Genomic DNA, 19,097 nt, shown 5'->3' with positions numbered 1-19,097 from the left:
ATGAGAGACAACACAGTACATTAAGGACAACAATCATTCATTATATGGCTTTTGTTTCCATATCCTGGAGGTACTTTCAATTAGCTTCACATTATATGGCCTTATGCATCAAGATTTTGCTCTATTGCAGATCTCTGCTAGTAGAGTGCGGCGCCCGACACCCCTGACCGGCAGGGAAGAACGGACACCACCCGAGGATCCTTCTTGTATCACGCTTTATTGAAGAGCCACTTGATTGAGGGGAGAGCTGAAGCAGAGGGGCCCTGGGCAGGGAAATGCAGCTGCTTATATAAGCCCAAGGAACAAGGGGCTCTCTACCATTGGCTACTCTGTTGCTAAGGCCGTTTTGAGACTCGGGATTGGTCACGCCCTTTTTCGTCATGCGCAGACTGAAGAGCAACTTGATACTTAGTAACGAGTAAAGGCCTCGCACTCACATACCAAATAAGTTACAAGGAGCAAGGCAGGAAACAGGTGCCATCCGGCTCCCCACATCTCCCCCCTTTTGTTTTATAGCAGCAAGCCAACATGCCTGTTGTGAAGAGAGTAGAGGTGCTGTCCTCCAAAGTAAAATTCGAGGTCTAGAGGAGTGACCCAGGAGGCCAACCCTGGATCCCTCCCCTCCAGGTTCTCTATCCCCTTTGTGGAGATGGGCTAGGGGTGCAAGCCCATATGCTGACGCACATGCTCTCCCTGACCTGTTAGGGTCAGGAGTGGTACTTTGTCCAGCATTTCACAACTCTTGGCTGTCCATACTCCTATTCCTCGTGCAATAGACCGAGGTCTCGAGGGTGCAAAGGCAGTACAGGGCACTTTTAGTTGGCCTTTAAAACCGCAAGCCAAATCTGGGGGGAGTGTCCCTGCTCCAAGGCAGTGAGTGCATGACCAAGCATTGCTCTCTATGGCGAGACCTCATTCGGCAGAGCAACCAAAGGCTAAAGACACAAAATCCAAAGCAAACTGCAACAAACATTCACAGGAACTGGAACAAATGTAGGCAACGGCTCCAGCATTGACTCAATTTACACTCTATGGCAGAACAATTTAAAATACTATCATTACTTGAAGCTTTAAAGAGTAAAAACATAAACAGGAAGGTCCGCCTCTGGAACAAGTGCAGAAAACCCCACAACCCTTCCCTTGCCAAAACTATACATTAATCAAAGCGACCCAATTTTTGAGAAACCAGCCTAACACAGAAGGACAGATTTTTTGACAGGGTAAGGCATAGGGAACCTTGCAGTCCTAGGGAAGTTGCAAGGAAGAATTGGTGGTACAAAGGGGAAAACGGAAGAAGCATTAAAGGTCTTCATCACTGCCCACATTGGTTTTTTTCTTCTGGTCCATTGTCCAACATTGTGGCAGCAGAAGAGATGTCAGAAGGGTTCTCCCCAGGATTTTGCTTAGCCTCATCCTCTTTGGGTTTCTGGCTTTCTTCCAATATTCTCACAAGGCGCTGCGGTACCCAATGGGGGGAATCTTGTCCCTGTGGAAAAACACAAACAGCTCCCCTGGATCTCTGTATTACAGGATCCGGTCCATACCATTTATTATCAATAACATTTTTCCACATTACTTTTTGTGTGAGTGGTATCGCCATTTTACTGGCATGTCGATCAGCAGCTGATTGTCCATTGTCATCCACTGTTACATAATTTAAGGTAAACAGTGCAATGGCCAGCCTTTCTCTGGAGGAGGCATCTCGGCCTATTCCCTCCTTTTGTTTAAATAAAAGTTGTTTAAGAGTCCTATTGGCACGTTCCACAATTCCCTGACCCTGGGGATTATAGGGAAGGCCAGTAGAATGAACCACCTGCATTTGAGTGCAAAAGGAGCGAAATCCAGCAGAGGCATAAGCAGGGCCATTATCTGTTTTTAATTTTAATGGTTTTCCCCATGCTGCCCAGGCTTCCAAGCAATGAACTTTGACATGGGACACCCTTTCCCCAGTAAGGGCAGTGGCATGCATTATGCCAGAGAAAGTATCCACAGAAACATGAACATATTTTGTCCGGCCAAACTCAGGCACATGAGTAACATCCATTTGCCATAAGGCGCTAGAGCAAAGTCCTCTAGGATTAACCCCGATTATAAAAGAGGGGTGATATACTACACAGGATTGACAAGATTTAAGAATTTCTCTAGCCTGTTGGCGTGAAATGGAAAATTTATATCGAAGTTTTTTTTTTTTTTTCTTCTTGTAAAGTCAGGGCTGAGTTTCTCTTTCCTCTTCCTTCCTCCTGCACCATACTTTGTGAGGGCTGCAGTCCCTCAATTTTTTCCCTTTTCCTTTCGGGTTTCTTTTGTTTATTTTCCTTTTTATTTTTTACTTTACCTTGGGGCCCTACTACCTCTCCCTCCTTATATGAAGATTCTGAAGGACTATCCTGATGCTTAATTAATGCCTTCCCCCCTTCAAACACAAACCACAGAAGAAGAACAATGGGAAGCACCCAGATAGGGTCTTGCCAGAACCACATACCTCGGACAGAGTCCTCTTCACGTGTCAAGTTCTGGATCCTCTTCGGCCCCTCCGCAGGTCCCGGGTTTCGGCACCAGTTGCGGCGCCCGACACCCCTGACCGGCAGGGAAGAACGGACACCACCCGAGGATCCTTCTTGTATCACGCTTTATTGAAGAGCCACTTGATTGAGGGGAGAGCTGAAGCAGAGGGGCCCTGGGCAGGGAAATGCAGCTGCTTATATAAGCCCAAGGAACAAGGGGCTCTCTACCATTGGCTACTCTGTTGCTAAGGCCGTTTTGAGACTCGGGATTGGTCACGCCCATTTTCGTCATGCGCAGACTGAAGAGCAACTTGATACTTAGTAACGAGTAAAGGCCTCGCACTCACATACCAAATAAGTTACAAGGAGCGAGGCAGGAAACAGGTGCCATCCGGCTCCCCACAGTAGAGCCCAAGGTTTCTACTGATTATGACAAATGAGGGAAACCAATGAGCCTAAGTTCCTTTGAGTCTGGTTTCCTTCACTTAATATGATTTTTTCTAAGTCTTTCCATTTCCTAACAAATGGGGCAATGTCATTCTTTCTGACAGCAGCATAGAATTCCATTGTGTACAAATACCACAACTTGTTGATCCACTCATCAACTGAGGTACATCTAGGTTGGTTCCATATCTTTGCTATGGTGAATAGTGCTGCAATGAACATTGTTGTGCTAGTGGATTTAGTATGTCCTTGTTTCTGGATGGTTGGGTAAATGCCAAGTAGTTGAATTGCTGAGTCATAGGGGAGCTCTATGTTTAGCCTTTTGAGGCACTGCCACACTGCTCTCCATAGTGGTTGAACGAGTTTGCACTCCCACCAACAGTGTAGTAGTGATCCCTCCTGGGCACATCCCCTCCAGCATCTGTTGTTATTCGTTTTCCTGATCCTGGCCATTCCAACTGGAGTGAAGTGGAATCTTAGAGTTGTTTTGATTTGCATTTCTTTTATGACCAGAGATGTTAAGCATTTCTTCATGTGTCTATAGGCCATTTTTGTTTCTTCTTCAGAGAAGACTCTCTTTAAGTCTTTGGCCCATTTTTTTAATGGGATGGTTGTTACTTTGGAGGTTAGTTTTGGAGTGATTCAATTTTTTGAGTTGTTGATATATTTTAGATATGAGGCCTTTGTCCGTTGTTTGGTTGGTGAAGATCTTCTCCCACTCTGTAGGCTTCCTGATTAGTTTACTAGCTATGTCCTTTGCCATACAAAAGCTCTGCAGTTTAATGCAGTCCCACTTATCCAGCGTTTCTCTGATTTGTTGTGATTCTTGGTCCTTATTAAGAAAGTTTCAACCTGTGCCAAGGAGGCCTAGTGTATCTCCTATTCCTTCCTGTAAAGTTTTCAGAGTGTCAGCTTTTACCTCCAGGTCTTTGATCCATTTGGAGTTAATTCTAGTGCAAGGTGACAAAGAAGGATCCAGCTTTAGTGTTCTGCAGGTGCTTAACCAGTTCTGCCAGCACAACTTGTTGAAGAGGCTGTCTTTCTTCCATTCTATTTTTTTGGCTCCCTTGTCAAAGATTAGATGGCCATAGGTCTGTGGTTTAATATCTGGGTCCTCAGTTCTATCCCATTGGTCTTCAGGCCAGTACCAAGCTGTTTTGAGAATTATAGCTCTGTAATAGAGTCTAAAGTTTTGAATTGAAATTCGTCCAGCGCTGTTCTTTCTGCTAAGAAGTGTTTTTGCTATACGGGGTCTTTTATTATTCCATATGAAATTTTGGATTGCCTCTTCTATTTCTTTAAAGAATGACGTTGGGATATTGATGGGTATTGCATTGAATTTGTAGATAGCTCTTGGCAAGATTGTCATTTTCACAATGTTGATTCTTCCAATCCAGGAGCATGGGAGGTTTTTCCATTTCCTTAGTTCTGCTTTAATTTCCTTTTTTAGGGTTTTAAAATTTTCGTCAAAAACATCCTTTACATTTTTATTTAAGCTAATTCCTAGGTACTTTATTTTCTTTGAGGCTATTGTGAAAGGAGTTTCTTTCCTGATTATTGCCTTGTTCCTCTCACTGTTGGCGTAAAGGAAGGCAGTTGATTTTTGAGGGTTGATTTTATAGCTGCTACTCTTCCAAAGTTTTGAATCAGCTCAAGGAGCTTGGGAGTAGAGTCTATAGGATTCTTTAAATACAGAATCATGTCATCTGCAAAGAGGGATAGTTTTATTTCCTCTTTCCCTACTTGGATCCCCTTTATGCTTGCTTCTTGCCTTATTGCACTGGCTAGGAATTCTAGTACTATGTTAAAGAGGAGTGGAGAGAGTGGGCATCCTTGTCTCGTTCCTGATTTTAGAGGGAATGGCTTTAGATTTTCACCATTAAGTGTAATACTAGCAGTAGGTTTCTCATACACAGCCTTTATTACATTGAGGAATGTTCCATGGATTCCTAGTTTCTCCAGAGCTTTTAACATAAAGGGGTGTTGGATCTTGTCAAATGCCTTTTCCGCATCTATTGAGACAATCATGTGATTTTTGTCCTTGCTCCTGTTGATGTGTTGAATTATATTAATTGATTTGCGTATGTTGAACCAGCTTTGCCTCCCTGTGATGAATCCAGATTGATCATAGTGTACAATTTTTTTGATGAGTTGTTGTAGACGGTTGGCCAGTATTTTGTTGAGAAGTTTTGCACAATGTTTTCAACAATGTATTGTTCAGTCTCCATGAGTTACAGGGTTTTCGTTGGTGGAGATGTGTGTTCAGTTCCAGTTTGATGCCTTTGTGATCTGAGAGTGTGCATGGAATAATTTCTGTGTTTCTGAATCTGTCCAGGTTTGTTTTATGGCCTAAGATGTGATCTATTTTGGAAAATGTTCCATGTGCTGCTGAGAAAAACGTATATTGTGTTGTTGCTGGGTGGAATATTTTGCAGATGTCTGTTAGATCTAGTTGGTCTATATAGTTGTTCAGTTCTAAGGTTTCTCTGTTGAGTTTTTGCCTTGTTGATCTGTCCATAGATGAGAGTGGTGTGTTAAAGTCACAGACAATCACTGTATTTCGATCTATGTATGGTTTCAGTGTAAGTAAAGTTTGCTTGATGAAGTTTGGAGCTCCGGGATTGGGTGTGTAAATATTTGTGGATTCTGTGAATTCATCCTTCTTTCTTTGAAAAACCTTTATTATGGCCTCCTTTATGGCGTCTTCTTTTTCACTTATCACCTTGTTCATGAATTCCTCTTGTTCAGCTATGGCTTCCTCCCTTATCTCTTTCTTTATATTTTCACATTTTTCATTAATGATGTTTATCAATTGCATTTGTACAGCACTTGGAAGACTCTCCTCTAGGTTTGCCAGTGACTGTTCCATTGGCTGTTTACATTGGGTGGGGGGGGGTGGGGGATTTTGTTTCTTGATTTGACATTTTTCTTGAGTTTCTTGTTCTGCCCATTTGAAAATGGGAGCCAGATTAATACTAAACACGATTATAGTTTTTCAGATATAACCAACCTAGACCTCTGTAGCTGGCAGACTCTAGATGTTCACAAGTTTTGATTGGTGTTATCACTCTTTCTTTTTGTGCAGTTACCGACCAGTCTAATAATCCACTGATAAGCGATTTATACCCAAAACAATAAGCCTCTTAATCCAATCTCTATTGTCTTTAAGTCCCTCTGAGCCTAGAGAATAATTAAACACCTAGATATACAGTGTTGCTCAACAGCCATCAAGTGTAGATCCATGCAGTATAAGGGTTGAAAGATGAGCAGAGGTCCAGAGATAGAAAAATAGAATGAGAGAGGTCAGGGGGTAAGTAGGTAGCGTATTTGAGTACAAAGTTTGGAAAGTATTAGAATAAAACTTATGTGTTGCTGCGCGACTAGCTCTTAGCCCAACCAGTGGCCTCACAGTGGACCATGGGATGGATCTGCGAGCTTCTGTCTGAGCGCGGTTGGCGGACATTTTCCTGTGCTGCTTCCAGGGGCGGCCCCAAGCCAAGGGTCTGGGGATTGAGAGTTTCAGGGGCTCTCACAGGACCAGCAGGAGACCCCTCTGTTCCCAGGGGCAGGGCCCAGCTGGGGATGTGGGCTCCAAGGGCGGAGCCGCGCCTTTTTGGTTCTCAGAAGGGGAGCTTGGCTGCTGGTCGGCCCTTCAGATCCCTGCTGTGTTTCCATTGCTTTGTCAGTGTCTGTGACTGTGGGGGGGCCCCTAGGTGGTGTCTTGCTCAGGATTCCCAGCTGGAGGATGCCTGCTCAAGAATTGAGGGGGAACAGATGCTGGCTCCTATTTACCTGCACCCCCTACCCACTGTTGTAAGGCAGGGACCCAGTGCCCTCCACTCTCCAGATCCAGTGACCTGGGAGAGGAGCCTGGTGGGCGGGTGGGAGATGGGACAGCTCCGCCTCCCCTCCTGGGGTGCTGAGTCTTAGGGTCCGCCCGCTCTTCAGTCTCCAGTCAGAGGGCTGGGGGTTGAGCCCGTTGGGCGGGTGGGAGTTGGGACAGCTCCGCCTCCCTTGGTGGCGTGCTGGGTCTTATGGGTAGCCCGCCTGTCAATCTCCAGTCAATGGCCTGAGGGAGGGGGCTGTTGAGGGAAGGGACAGGATTCTAAATTCCTTGCCCTCCTGCTCCCGCCAGTCTTTCTCGGGCGGGGTGTTGGGGTCTGAGTTAAGTTCTATTGCTTGGCACCCGTTCCGCTTTCCCGATGTGTTTGGGGATGCGCTGTAGTACTCATACCTCTGTGTCCGTCTGCGGTTGTTCCAAGGTGGTGGGGAGTCTTTCACTCCTCTCGGGTCTCCACCGCCGCCTGTGTTCTGAGTCTGGGTTTCGCTGCTTGCTGTTCTGGTTCCGCGTCTGGGTTCTGCTGCTTCCGCTGTTCGCTGGCCTGGTTCTGTGCTGGTTTCTGCAGCCGTTGGGCTCCCAGCCTGGTGCTCTCCACTGCCGCCGCTTTTCGTGGATTAGAGCCGGCACCCGCCGCTGCTTTCCCAACGTGGAGCAGGCACCCGCTCAAGCTGCTTTTCGTGGCTTGATCAGGCGCCAGCTGCAGGTTTTCACGGCTTTCCGGGCTTGGATTCTGGCGGCGAGAGGTGGGGGAGGGGTCTTCGCGTTCCGAATTCTTTGAGAAAGTTGGATGTGAGCTTTATCTGGATTTCTTTTCTGGTTTGAGTGAACATGGAGAGTCTTATGGCGAAAGCCAATGTATCAGTGACTTCAATTGGTTGCAGTGTTATAATCTGTAGGAAAATGTTTTTAATTCAATAAAACATACTGTACCCTATGATATGAAATATCACTGAAAATATAGTCAATAAGTAGTAATAATGTTAGTTTTTATGAGGTGAATATGATAGTAAATTTATTAAAATATTAATATTTTACAAATAAATATATATAATATACACAGATATTAAATGATACATATTAATTTAGTTTTTCAAATTTTAAAATCCCTAAATAATATTTATATTGAATCCTTTTGTACTAGCTTTAGTTCCTTGCTTTCAAGACTTAAAAAATCATGAGTTTGCAAATTATGTTATGCTGTGGATATTATTAGCTACAATATCACTGAAAGGAGACTATTTAACTTTTGAATGAATTCATATGCCTACAGAGAATTTTCTCTTTACCTTCTTTGAGATTCTTCCCTGTCCTTTATTCTTATTGAAAGTTTTACTTTTTAAAAATAATCCTTGTATAAAATCACTTTGTAGAATTGCTTAAGATTTTCCATTATCATAAATAAAAATATATTTGCTTTAGAAAAATTACAAATGAATGCAGAAACCCTTCCAAATAATCTTTACATATTTTGACTATTTAAAAATTTCAATGTTACAGTTATATTCACCAGATAGAGGGTGCATTACTTCTCACACATTGATATCCCTTCTTATGTTTTTATCCCCATTTCCCTACCTCATCCCCCTGTACTCATTTTCCCTCTCCTATTTCAAATAACCAGTCAAACATCTATATAATATACCAGGAAATAAAGTGGGATACAGTAACAATATGAGATTAACCATAGGGCAACAGAAGAGAAGGGAGAAAAACATAATACATTAAGAATAACAGTCACTTATAATTAAGCTCTTATTTCCATGTCCTGGAGGTCCATCAGTTTGCCTCATCCCATGGAGTTTAAGATACATGGAGTAAGACTTAGAGTAAAGATCATAATTACATGATTTAAAGGCAAGCAGTTTAACTCATGTTAAGTTTCCTTGTAGCCATGTGAGTTAACAAAATGCTTGATTATTTGAACTATTTGGTTATAATTTATTATTATTATTATTATTATTATTATTATTATTATTATTCCAGATCAGCTTTCTAGTTTATTTTCACTAATTATAATAGTCATCTGTGCTGTGTGAGAATGTGCTTAGCTGAAGTTTAGATGAGCAGTTTGTCAATCATATGGCAATATTGCTTGGAATACAATTCTAAATTCTTCAGTAGGTCTGGACTTTCCCTTTGATGTTCAAGATCACGTCCTCCAAGTTAATCTTCCCAAATAGTCTACACATGCTAACTAGTTCTCTGCAGACCCTTGTTAATACTTACCAACATGGACAAAATATTTTGTGTGACTTTTTTCCCCACACAGATGACATTTTTCCTCTCCTTTCTATATTATTGGGTTTGTATTAGCCATTGCATCCAGGCAAAAAAGATTCTGCTTGCCTTCCTAGGTAACCTTAGAAAGGACCCCTGTAACTCCACTGCTGTTTGAGGGAACATTTGCAAGAGAACCAACTTATTTTTTTATGTTAACACTGTGAGTTGAAATAATACTTATTTCTATGTCAGAACATTCGGATACTCTAAAAGGAGATGGCTTACAGCCATTTTGCTAAGTTGCCAGACTGTATAGTGAATTTACACCTATCACTAACAACTGATTGACAGCATTGACTTCCACACAGCCACATAAAGGCAAAGAATGACCTGGATGAGCCAAATCTGAATTCTTGATGTGAAAACCTGTATCATACAATAAAATCATCATTTGTCCAATCCACTAAGTAGTAGAGTCATTTGTTATGCTTTCATGGATAACTAGTTCTACCTTCTCAAACTTCCCATAACTAATGAGTAATTTACATTGTTCAGATCTCCTTACTTTCAATAATTCCGTGTATATATACATAACATAAAGACATTGATAGATGTTAATGATTGATAACAGAATTTTAACACTTATCTCCTCTAAGATCATGCATATATTAACTTGGTCGATAACTATAATTTAATTATGTATTTAATGAGCATATTACAGTCATCAGAATTGGAGAAGCACAGAAAGGTTTAGGGGCATAAAAATTCTATCTAGTCAAGTTTTCAAAGGTAGTATATGGATTTACTAACTTGGATATATCCAACATTAGACTTTTAACTTTACTTAACAAACATTACTCCATTTCATAAAATATTTTATCCTCATTTTTTTTATTTTCATTATTTTAATTACTTGTAAGTACATCTTAATCAGTGTCACCACTTCCATTGTTCTCCCTAATCAGATTTTCTATTCAAAATAATCAGTTGTAAGTTGTTAACTTTTAGACTAACTGGAAGAGATGAACCTCTTTCTAAAGTGATTTCAAACTTCAGTAACATTGTTTCCTTGAAGCAGAATAAATAGGATGAATGAGAATGCTGTTATAGAATGAAATTTCCTCAGCATTGAGAAAGTCCTTGAGTTTGCATTCAGATTAGGTGACATTGACACATGGTAAGCTCTTGGTTATTTTTTTTAAAGAGCAAAGATTCTACTTCCCTGCAGCAAAACTCGCTTTATATGTGTCACAAGCAAAGAAAATAAAGCATCTATGTAGGTGTTGAAACTCTTCTTAAAATGAATATGAATATGTATCTTCTGTTTATTCAAACACATTCTTCAATTAAATTGAGTAAACAGTACTTTGTATTTTAAGTGACTTGTGTCTCACAAAGTATTATGCTTTTTCATTTTTGTAGTACACAAAATACCAGCTCCTTTGGGACACGGCAAAGGCAGTACTCAGAGGAAAATTTATAGCTCTGAGTGCCTATACCAACAACATGGAAAAATCCCAAACCAACAAGTTAATGTGCCACCTTAAGCTCCTGGAAAAAGAGCAACAAACCAAACCTAATTCCACTAGAAGGAAGCAAATTATTAAAATCAAAGCAGAATTAAATGATTTGGAATCCAAAAAACTATAGAAAGAATCAAGAAAACAAGGAGTTGATTCTTTGAAAAAATTAACAAAATTGACAAACCCTTAGCAAATCTTACCAAAAAAAGAAGAGTGCATACTGAAATAAAATCGCAGACGAAAATGGTAATATCACGACAGAAATTACCAAGATCCAGAGTATCATGAGGGAATACTTCTCAAACCTTTATGCCAACAAATTTGAGAATCTAGAAGAAATAGATGAATTCCTAGCTAATATTAACATACCCACACTGAACCAAGAAGAACTATCCCAACTAAACAGGCCTATTTCAAGCACTGAAATAGAAATGGCAATAAGAGACCTTCCACCTAAGAAAAGCCCAGGGCCAGATGGATTCACAGCTGAATTCTATAAGGTCTTTAAAGCAGAGCTCACACCAATTCTCCTCAAGCTCTTCAACGAAACTGAAAATAAAGGTTCTTTACCAAACTCCTTCTATGAAGCCAGTATAACCCTCATCCCCAAACCAGACAGAGATTCATCAAAGAAAGAGAACTATAGACCTATTTCTTTGATGAACATCGATGCAAAACTTCTTAACTAATTTTGTGTGGGAGACTAAACTGTTGGATTTCTTTTCTGATCTCTTCAATGACCTATTGGTGATTCAACAATGTGTTGTTCAATCTCCATGAGTTACAGGGTTTTCGTTGGTGGACATGTGTGTTTAGTTCCAATTCGATGCCTTTGTGGTCTCAGAGCGTGCAGGAATAATTTCAGTGTTTCTGAGTCTGTCCAGGCTTGTTTTATGGCCTAAGATATGGTCTATTTTGGAAAATGTTCCATGTGCTGCTGAAAAAAAACTTAGATTGTGTTTTTGCTGGGTGGAATATTCTGCAGATGTCTGTTAGATGTAGTTGGTCTATATAGTTGTTCAATTCTAAGGTTTCTCTGTTGACTTTTTGCCTTGTTGACCTGTCCAAAGGTGAGAGTGGTGTGTTAAAGTCACATTCAAATGTGTTTCAATTAATTAATGAGAAGAAACAAAATATACTACAGCCCAAGTAATATTTAAGTAAATTGTAATATTTTGGAATAATAAAAAGTGCTATGCATACAATGTCTGATTGTCATGATCTCATTCCAAGATTCCTGCAATAAGAAGGGACAAAATGGAAGTTTGGAAGATGGCGGTGGTTCAGTGTGAGATGTACTGAGCTCCTGCCAATATTCGAATTCTGGCAGCACAGGGGAAAGTTTTTTTTTATTGTAATTAATAAAAGTCACATGATATTTGCCAGATAGAAGGTTAATTCACATACATTGATACCCTCTCACATGTCTTGGTCCCCATAATCTTCCCCCCCATCCCCCCATCTTGGTTTCCCCCCTTCCTTATCCAATTTCAAATAACCAAATACAAATATATCCAATATATCAGATAACAAAGTAAGATACTGTAACAATATGATATAACCAAGGGACAGCAAAAGAGATGAGAGATAACTTAGTACATTAAGGACAATAATCATTCATTATATGGCTTTTGTTTCAGTATCCTGGAGGTCCTTTCAATTAGCTTCATACTATGTGGCCTTATGTATCAAGGTTTTGCTCTATTTCAAATCTCTGCTAGTCGAGCCCAAGGTTTCTACTGATTATGTCAAATGAGGGAAACCATTTTTTTTGTTGTTGTTTTGTTTTGTTTTTACCAAAATTGATCCTGAGCAAGCTTTGGCACCACAGAAGAAAAAGGCTGAATACTGGCGTAAGAAGACAGTGTGGAGCCCCACCAGCCATAGAGCGGCTGGGGAGACAAAAGCTCTTCTGAATCAGAGCAGAGACAGCGCTCCACAGCAGCACAGACCCGCCGGCTTCAGACAGAGCCACACAGAGCCTGCACCAGCCCAGAGCCGACACCTGGCCATGCACAGACCTGCCAGCTTCACAGAACCGGAGAATCCAGCAATTTGTGAGTACCTCCGAGGAGAAATTTCCACTTCTGCTCACAGAATGGCATTGGGAGGGAGCTCCTCCCCCTCCAGCTGAGAGCAATGCCATCTTGACTGCTGGCAGAGACCAGGCCAAACAATTGGAGCCTCAGAGGTGTTGTTGACAGCACCACCTTTCTAACTGGCAAAGGATTTCCCAGAGATCCCTTACCCAGAAATCTTGCCCCAGTGCTGCTGAAATCCTTCCCACAGACTGGGTAAACAAAGCCCCCCTCGAATCTTTCAGCTTTGTTTTACCAATCAAGCAATCTGACCCAAAAAACCACAAAGCCAAATCACAAGATAAAAAGAGGTTGTTAAGTGTTTAGACACCGAATTTAGTGGAGAAACAAGTTTCCTGTTCTCCCTCCCACCCAAAAAAAAAAAAAAAAAAACCCTAAAACTGAAGAATACACTTTTTGTTTGTTTGTTTGTTTGTTTTGGGGGGTTTCTTTAGTTTAGTTTAGTTTTTGTTTTTTGGTATTCTATTTTCTTTTTTGTTGTTGTTGTTTGGTTTCTTTTTTCTATTTAAAATTTGTATCATTGAAGTCTCCTATATCTACCTCTCTCTTTTCTCCATATATTCTTCTTATTACTCTTCTTATTTTCATAAGTTTTATCTAACTTCATTTGAACTTTATACTCAAATATTCTACCAGTCTATCCCCTTAGGTCAGTTATCCTTACATGATACCCTTTCTTCACTACTATAATAATCTTACTCTCCCTTATTCTTTTCCTACTTTCCTTGTCTTCTTTCATACTATTTTTCTACCTCTGGTCCACTGTTCATCCTTCAACTCTAATAATGCATGGATCTACATTTGATGGTTGTTGAGCAATGGGGTGCATCTAGGTGTGCAATTATACTCTAGGTCCAGAGGGACTCATATGCAATAGAGATTGGATTGAGGGGCTTATTGTCTTGATCATAATTTGGTAATCTGTGGTTATATTAGATTTGTGTGTAAGTGCACAAAAAGAAAGAGAGAGTGATATTACCAATCTAAAAGAGTGAACATCTATTGTCAGCCAACTAAAAAGGTCTAAGTTGGTTATAACTGAAAAATTATAATCTTGTTTAGTATTAACTTTGCTCCCATTTTCAAATGGGCAGAACAAGAAACTCAAGAAAAATGTCAAATCAAGAAATTACATCTCCCACTCAAAAGAAACAGGCAATGGAGCAGTCAGTGGCAAATCTAGAGGAGAGCCTTCCAAGAGCTATACAAATGCAACAGATAAACATCATTAATGATATGTGTGAAAACCTAAAGAAAGAGATAAGGGAGAAAGCCACAGCTAAACAAGAGGAAACCATAAACAAGGTGATATGTGAAAAAGGAGAAGCCCTAAAGGAGGCCATAATAAAGGTTTTTCAAAGAAAAATGGACGAATTCATAGAATCCACAAACAAAAAGGTGGCTGAACTTCAACAAATGTCCAAAGAGAATAAAGCTGCTGAGCTAACCACTCAAATGGAAATCAAGGAGCTAAAGAAATCCATACATGATCTAAAACAAGAGATGGAAGGAATCAAAAATGATCAATTAGAAGTAAGGGAGATGAAGAATAAGAAAGAAAGCTTTGATAGCAGGTTAGACAATGCAGAAGAGAGAATTTCCAGGGTTGAAAATAATTTAGTTGTTTAGAGAAAGAACAGAAAATGAGTCAATTCACATCCAGGAAATATGAGAAAACGCTACAGGAGGTCCAAGATACAGTTAGGAAGACTAATTTAAGGCTAATTGGTATTGAGGAGGGTTTGGAGAAAGAGGTCAATGGTATTGGAAATATACTTCAGGGAATCATCTCAGAGAACTTCCCCAAATATCCAGAAGGGCAGGCCCATCCAGATACAAGAAGCTTTTAGAACCCCAAACAGACTTGAACAGAAACGGACAGCCTACCGCCACATTATAATCTGAACTGGATCAATAGAGACCAAAGATAGGATCCTAAAAGTAGCCAGGGAGAAGAGAACAATCACCTGTGAAGGCAAACCAATCAGAATAACCCCAGATTTCTCAGCAGAGATGATGCAAGCAAGAAGAGAGTGGAAGGATGCATGTTATGCCCTGAAGTCAAATAACTAAGAACCAAGAATACTGTACCCTGCTAAGCTCTCATTCATAACTGAGGAAACAATAAAAACATTCCATTCCAGGGGAAAACTGCAACACTACGTAGCAACAAGACCCACATTACAGGAAAATCTCAAAGATGTTCTTCACATAGAAAACCATCACAAATGTAATACAGAGAAAGACATGGGACCTAAAACTCATAACATTTAAGTACCACAAGAACTATCAAGACACAGGCCCTAATGGAATCTTTTAAAAATGGCAGGAACTGGGGCCAGGAGTTTGGCCTAGTGGTAGTATGCTTGTGTAGCATGCACGAAGACCCGGGTTCTATTCTTTGGTACCACATACATAGAAAAAAGCCGGAAGTGGTGCTGTGGCTCAAGTGGTAGAGCCCTAGCCTTGAGAAAATCCAAGGACAGTGCTCAGGCCCTGAGACCACGCCCAAGTCTGGCAAAAAAAATGGCAGGAACTAATAAATATTTCTCAATCCTGACTCTCAATATCAATGGACTTAACTCTCCAATAAAACGACATAGACTCTCTAGTTGGATTAAAAAGCAAGATCCATCGTTCTGCTGTCTTCAAGAGACACATCTTACCCCACAAAACAAACGTTTTTTGAAAGTGAGAGGTTGGAATAAACTCTATCAAGCTAATGGCCCCCATAAACAGGCTGGAGTTGCCATCCTCATATCAGAGAAAATAGACTTCAAAATAAATTAGTGAGAAAATACAAAGAAGGTTACTACATACTACTAAAAGGATCTTTCCTCCAGGAGGACATAACCATCCTAAATATCTACACACCAAATCCTGGAGCTCCGAACTTCATCAAGCAAACTTTACTTTCACTGAAACCATACATAGATCGAACACAGTGATTGTTGGTAACTTTAACACACCACTTTAACCAATGGACAGATCAACAAGGCAAGAACTCAACAGAGAAATCTTAGAAATGAACAACTATGTAGACCAACTAGATCTAACAGACATCTGCAGAATATTCCACCCAGCAACAACACAATATACACTTTTTTTCAGCAGCACATGGAACATTTTCCAAAATAGACCACATGTTAGGCCATAAAACAAACCTGGACAAACTCAGAAACACTGAAATTATTCCCTGCACTCTCTCAGACCACAAAGTCATCAAATTGGAGCTGAACACACATCTCCACCAACGAAAACCCTGTAACTCATGGAGATTGAACAACACATTGTTGAATCACCAATAGGTCATCGAAGAGATCAGAACACAAATCAAAACAGTTTATGAAATTTAACAAAAAGGAACACACAAAATACCAGTTCCTTTGGGACACAGCAAAGGAAGTACTCAGAGGAAAATTCATATCTCTGAGTGCCTACAATAACAATTTGGAAAAATCACAAACCACCAATTTAATGTGTTACCTTAAGCTCCTGGAACAAGAGCAACAAACCAACCCTAATCCCACTAGAAGGAAGCAAATTATTAAAATCAAAGCAGAATTAAATGAATTGAAGTCTAAAAAAACTATAGAAAGAATCAATAAAACAAGGAGTTGGTTCTTTGAAAAAATTAACAAAATTGACCATCCCTTAGCAAATCTTACCAAAAAAAAGAAGAGTGCATACCAACATAAACAAAAATCACAGACGAAAATGGTAATATCACGAAAGAAATTACTAAGATCCAGAATATCATGAGGGAATACTTCTCAAATCTTTATGCCAACAAATCTGAGAATGTAGAAGAAATGGATGAATTCCTAGCCAATATCAACATACTGAACCAAGAAGAACTAACCCAACTCAACAGGCCTATTTCAAGCTCTGAAATAGAAATGGCAATAAGAGACCTTCCACCTAAGAAAAGCCCAGGACCAGATGGATTCACAGCTGAATTCTATAAGGTCTTCAAAGCAGAGCTCACAACATTACTCCTCAAGCTCTTCAACGAAATTGAAAATGAAGGTTCGTTACCAAACTCATTCTATGAAGCCAGTATAACCCTCATCCCCAAACCAGATAGAGATTCATCAAAGAAAGAGAACTATAGACCTATTTCTTTGATGAACATCGATGCAAAACTTCTCAACAAAATACTGGCCAACCGTCTACAACAACTCATCAAAAAAATTATACACTATGATCAAACAGGATTCATCACAGGGAGGCAAAGCTGGTTCAACATACGCAAATCAATTAATATAATCCAACAAATCAACAGGAGCAAGGACAAATATCACATGATTGTCTCAATAGATGCGGAAAAGGCATTTGACAAGATCCAACAGCCCTTTATGTTAAAAGCTCTGGAGAAAGTAGGAATCCATGGCACAGTATAATAAACACTGTGTACTACAAACCCACAGCTAGTATTATACTTAATGGCAAAAAGCTAAAGCCATTCCCTGTGAAATCAGAAATGAGACAATGATGCCAACGCTCTCCACTCCTCTTTAACATAGTATTAGAATTCCCACCCTGTGCAATTAGGCAAGAAGCAAGCATAAAGCGGATCCCAAATAGGGAAAGAGGAAGTAAAACTTTTCTTTTTTGCAGATGACATGATTCTGTATTAAAGAATTCTGTAGACTTACTCCCAAGCTCCTTGAGTTGATTCAAACTTTGGAAGGGTAGCAGGGTATAAAATTAACGCTCAAAAATCAACCACCTCCCTCTACACCAACAGTGAGAGGAATGAGGCAAAAATCAGGAAAGCAACTCCTTTTTGAATAGCTTCAAAGAAAATAAAGTACCTAGGAAATACCTTAACTAAGAACGTAAAGGATCTTTTTGATGAAAACTTTAAAACCCTGAAAAAGGAAATTAAAGCAGAACTGAGGAAATGGAAAAACCTCCCATGCTCCTGGATTGGGAGAATCAACATTATGAAAATGACAGTCTTGCCAAGGGCTATCTATAAATTCAACGCAATACCCATCAATATCCCAATGTCATTCTTTAAAGAAATAGAACAGGCGATCCAAAATTTCATATGGAATAATAAAAGACCCGGTATAGCAAAAACACTTCTTAGCAGATAGAACAGCACAGGAGGAATTTCAATACCAAATTTTAGACTCTATTACAGAGCTATAATTATCAAAACAGCTTGGTACTGGCACAAGAACAAGCCTGAAGACCAATGGAATAGAACTAAGAACACAGATATTAATCCACGAACCTATGGTCACCTAATCTTTGACATGGGGTACAAAAAAATAGAATGGAAGAAAGATAGCCTCTTCAACAAGTGATGTTGGAAGAACTGATTAAGCACCTATAGAAAACGAAAGTTGGATCTTTCTTTGTCACCCTGCACTAGAATTAACTCCAAATGGATGAAAGACCTCTAGGTAAAAGCTGACATACTGAAAACTTTACAAGAAGGAGTAAGAGATACACTAGGCCTCCTTGGCACAGGTCGAAACTTTCTTAATAAGGACCACGAATCACAATAAATCAGAGAGAGGCAAGATAATTTGGACTGCATTAAACTGCAGAGCTTTTGTATGGCAAAGGACATAGATAGAAAACTAACTTGAAAGCCTAGAAAGTAGGAGAAGATCTTCACTAACCATAAAACAGAAAAGGCCTCATATCTAAAATGTATCAACAGCTCAAAAAATTGAATCACCTCAAAGTAATCTCCAAAGACACAACCATCCCATTAAAAGATGGGCCAAAGACTTAGAGAGTCTTCTCTGAAGAAGAAACAAAAATGGCCCATAGACACATGAAGAAATGCTTGACATCTCTGGTCATAAAAGAAATGCAAATCAAAAGAACTCTGAGATTCCACCTCACTCCAGTTAGAATGGCCAGGATCAAGAAAACTAGTAACAACAGATGCTGGAGGGGATGTGGCCAGGAGGGATCACTAATACACTGCTGGTGGGAATGCAAACTTGTTCAACCACTATGGAAAGCAGTATGGCAGTGCCTCAAAAGACTAAACATAGAGCCCCCCTATGACCCAGCAATTCCACTACTAGGCATTTACCCAATTGTCCAGACACAAGATCTGACTAAATCCACTAGCAAAGCAATGTTCATTGCAGCACTATTTACCATAGCAAAGATATGGAACCAACCTAGATGTCCCTCAGTTGATGAGTGGATCAACAAGATGTGGTATTTTTACACAATGGAATTCTATGCTGCTGTCAGAAAGAATGATATCAGCCCATTTGTTAGGAAATGGTAAGACTTTGAAAAAAATCATATTAAGTGAAGTAAGCCAGACTCAAAGGAACATAGGCTCAATGGTTTCCCTCATTTGTCATAATCAATAGTAACCTTGGTCTCTTCTAGCAGAGATTTGCAATAGAGCAAAACCTGGATACATAAGGCCATATAGAATGACGCTAAATGAAAGGACCTCTAGGATATAGAGACAAAATCC

The 19,097-nt window shown here is 40.0% G+C and overlaps 1 long non-coding RNA gene across 1 annotated transcript; it reads right to left on the bottom strand.

Moving 5' to 3' along the window:
• Nucleotides 1-1,005: 1,005 nt before the first annotated feature.
• On the bottom strand, nucleotides 1,006-2,901 carry LOC150057624 (uncharacterized). Its single transcript, XR_016536827.1, has 2 exons — nucleotides 2,483-2,901; nucleotides 1,006-1,486 (listed from the first exon to the last, which is right to left on the bottom strand). It is a non-coding gene; the product is annotated as an uncharacterized LOC150057624 (long non-coding RNA).
• Between the last annotated feature and the right edge of the window lie 16,196 nt (nucleotides 2,902-19,097).

Source organism: Megascapheus bottae, chromosome 10 (genome assembly GCF_031878675.1).
Source record: "Megascapheus bottae isolate mThoBot1 chromosome 10, mThoBot2.hap1, whole genome shotgun sequence".
NCBI classification, from domain to species: Eukaryota; Metazoa; Chordata; class Mammalia; order Rodentia; family Geomyidae; genus Megascapheus; species Megascapheus bottae.
This window is presented reverse-complemented; position numbering and strand designations above follow the sequence as displayed.